This window comes from Cavia porcellus, unplaced genomic scaffold, assembly GCF_034190915.1.
Source record: "Cavia porcellus strain 051 isolate PalLab524CR breed Dunkin Hartley unplaced genomic scaffold, mCavPor4.1 scaffold_7, whole genome shotgun sequence".
In the NCBI taxonomy this organism is placed as follows: Eukaryota; Metazoa; Chordata; class Mammalia; order Rodentia; family Caviidae; genus Cavia; species Cavia porcellus.
This window is the reverse complement of record NW_026947490.1, coordinates 31,004,499-31,008,049: the sequence shown is the minus strand read 5'-3', so window position 1 is coordinate 31,008,049 and position 3,551 is coordinate 31,004,499. Positions and strand designations below refer to the sequence as shown.

Here is a 3,551-nt window from a genome sequence, read left to right as displayed (position 1 = left end):
TTAAACCCAGTGAGATTTATGTCAGACTTATTTACTCTGGAAATATGATAAATTTGTGTTATGAAAGTATTACCATACTAATGTTATGGAAGTTTGTTTCAATAAAAATAAAAATAAAAATAAACCACTTCATGTCTACTTTTCCTCTCCATTTTCTAAAAAAATCTCCTAATCTTACAAGTGAAGAAATTTAAATTCACATATGTGATTGTTCCCACACACGGCCATCTCCTATATTTTCTTCAGTTTCCCCAAAGCAAAAGAAATGGGTTTTTCCATCACATCTATCTTCTAATAGATAAGCAAGTTTAAGCTTTGTGATCATACACAGAAAGACCAGAAATCAGTCCCCCAAGCCTATTGAAGTAATTCCAAAGAAAAGAATAAATAAATTTATAAAGTCAGCTATTTATCATGCTTTAAAACATCAAATATAAGCTTTTCCTCACCCTAAGGGATCATGGAAAAGAGTATGTTTTAAAAAAAAAGAAATTCAATGTTCATTGTTACACCTTTGCAAAGTACTGTCCTCACTGATGGTGGAAATTCCTGTGATACTTTTCCTCATGGAGTGACTGTTAGATAACACTTGTTCCAAATGAATCCAGCATAGAAAAAGTATATGTAATATGACTCTTCACAGATGAGGAGCAGTTTTTCTTTAAATGATAATGAAATAAATGTGACAGATAACAACATTTATCAATTACATAAGAATAATCAGGATGCATGGCACATTTTTAGAAAGTGACAAAACTTTGTCGCTAGGCTGAACTGGAGTTAAATATAGCAATAACTTTTATGAAGATTCTGTGAACACAGAAAATAAACAGCTTGAATTCAAACCTAAGCACGGTACAGATCTATTGAGAAGAAACAAATCTAAGGCTTTCAATCTTAAAATGTACTACGCTGGAAGTCAATCTTTTCCACACTAGGTAAATTGTAGGACTCAACAAAATTGTTACTTCTTCATGGTAATATATATATATATATATATATATATATATATATATATATGGAAATTTGTGCGACATAACAAGAGAAATCTTTTTTTAATTGAATATATCCTCAAGTCATTAGGACAAAGGTTATATACTTATACAATGACCTTGCAGAAAGCATATGTAGTGTGAATAAGGAAAAATCAATTTATTTAATCATAAGATGATCAAATATGATTGTTCATTTTATTTTGGTTTCAATCCTGGAAAATAATATACTCATTTACTACTGTGTATGAGGAATAGGTTTCTCAACAATACAAATAAATGACAAGGTAGAAGTTTTAAAGAACTCAGAACTTTCCAATTTTGTTGTACTGAACCACATAATATTTTAAGCATTTTAATTGCTAAAGTTTTATAATTTTCAATGATTGATATAAAAATATGCTACCCTCCAATAGTACCCTAAACTTTGTAGAACTATTCGTTTTAAATGGTGTAATAGGTTAAGGTTTGTCATATTTGATCTAACATCATTTTAGTTTACATATTGCTTGGGTAATTACATATATCAACTAAAGTGAAGACTTGAAAAATACCTTGCTTACAAGAGCATATGTATATTTTAAAGGAAGGATTTACACACATTGCATCTTCCCTTAAGAGAATATAAGTTTAAGAGAGTTTTAAAATGTATATACAGAAATACAAGTGTTTATTTGTTCCAATGGTATAACAATTTATTGATTCAAGTTTGATCTTTGAACATGAATTTAAAACAATAAATAATTGAGATCTCCCCTTAAAGTCATTGTCAGTTAGTCTTGTGATCATAATAAAGTATTACTAAGAAAGCAAATATACTCTAAATTTCTATTCTTTTAACAATATATAAACTTTTTACCTTATGAAAATTATGTGAACTCTACTATGTGCAAAATACAAGACTAAATTTTGGTTTTTTGAGACAGGCTCTCACTATGTAGTTCAGGTTGACCTGGAGCTCACTGTGTAGCCCAGACTTGTCTCAAACTCATAGTGATCCTCTTGCCTCTGCCTCCCAAATGCTGAGCTAAAATGGTGTATTTTTAAAAGAGAAAATAGAATCTTGAAAGTTTCTCAAAAGAAATATCTATTTCTTTATCACTTTTCTCAGTTCATTTAAAACTTCTTTGTTTCTTAGGCTGTAGATAAATGGGTTTAGCAAAGGAATTATAATGGTATAGAACAGCAAATATATTTTATCCTGATATTTATCTGGACCAGACCCTGGACCCACATACATGATGAAGAGAGTGCCGTAGAACAGACAAACTGAGAGCAGGTAACCACTACATGTGGAGAAGGCTCTGCTTCTGCCCTTTTCAGACTTCATTTTCAGGACAGCAACAAGGACATGAGTATAAGAGACTATGATACTCATGAAAGTAATAGCTTGTATAAAAGCAGCAAAAATAAAAACTACTAATACATTAATAGATGGGCCAGTGCAAGAAATTGTATAAAGTGGCAAGATTTCACAATAGAAACGATCTATTATATTTGACTTACAGAAAGTTAATCTAAATAATAATCCTACATGAATGATGGGATGAATAAAACCAATTGCATAAACTATGCTTACCAAGCAAGTGCAGAATCTATCGGACATCACCACTAGGTAAAGGATTACAAATGGCTACATAGTGGTCATAAGCCATTACTACCAGGAGGAAACATTCTGTCGTGGCACTAAAACCAAAAACATAGTATTGAACCATGCATTCAAAGAGGGAGATCATTTGGCCTCTGTCTAAAATATTGAGCATCCTGGGGGTCACAGAGGAGGAAGTACAAGCATCAGCAAAGGCTAAACTGCTAAGGAAAAAGTACATAGGAATGTGAAGATGGGGATGTTTCCAAATGAGAAAAATCAATCCAAAGTTGCCCACTATAGATAGTAGTTATGTAAATCAATGAGAACACCAAGAACAAAGGGACCTGCAGCTCTGGATGATCTGTTATCCCATTGAGAAAAAAAATCAGTCACCAACATCTGATTTGCCTCCATTATATCTATGTAGACTGTTCACTACAATGAGAGAATATGCATAGAAAAAATTACCAGCGTTCACATTAAATTGGGTTGGATTACAATGTCATGTTCCTCTGTTTTCAGTGCTCCTTAATAGATATGATGATATTATTATTTATACAGTATAAATAGCAATATAAATAATTCTGGGGTACAAGAATTTTTTAAAATGTTAATGATGAGACCAAATACACCAAGTTCCAGTTTTTTGGGCATTATAACATTTCATTCAGAATTGTGATAATATATTTAGATGGACAGATAGATATTTTAAAAATTAAAAAGTTAAAAATGAAAATTAAATTTATATCTTATACTAAAATCTTTTAAAGCAAGTCTAGATAAAAATTCCAGATATAATGTCTGGAATTTTGTAATGAGATAGAAAATAACAAAATTTGCCAACAATGAAACACTCTCTATTTTATGAGTAAAAACGTGTATGCTATCAGCCTGCTTGCATATGAGAGATAATGTAAGAGCTCTCACTAAAGATACAAATTTAGAAAATTATTTAATAGCTAATAATG

The 3,551-nt window shown here is 30.9% G+C and overlaps 1 pseudogene; it reads right to left on the bottom strand.

Moving 5' to 3' along the window:
• Positions 1–2,079: 2,079 nt before the first annotated feature.
• Positions 2,080–2,997, bottom strand: LOC106026659 (olfactory receptor 5AC1-like; annotated as a pseudogene).
• Positions 2,998–3,551: the final 554 nt, after the last annotated feature.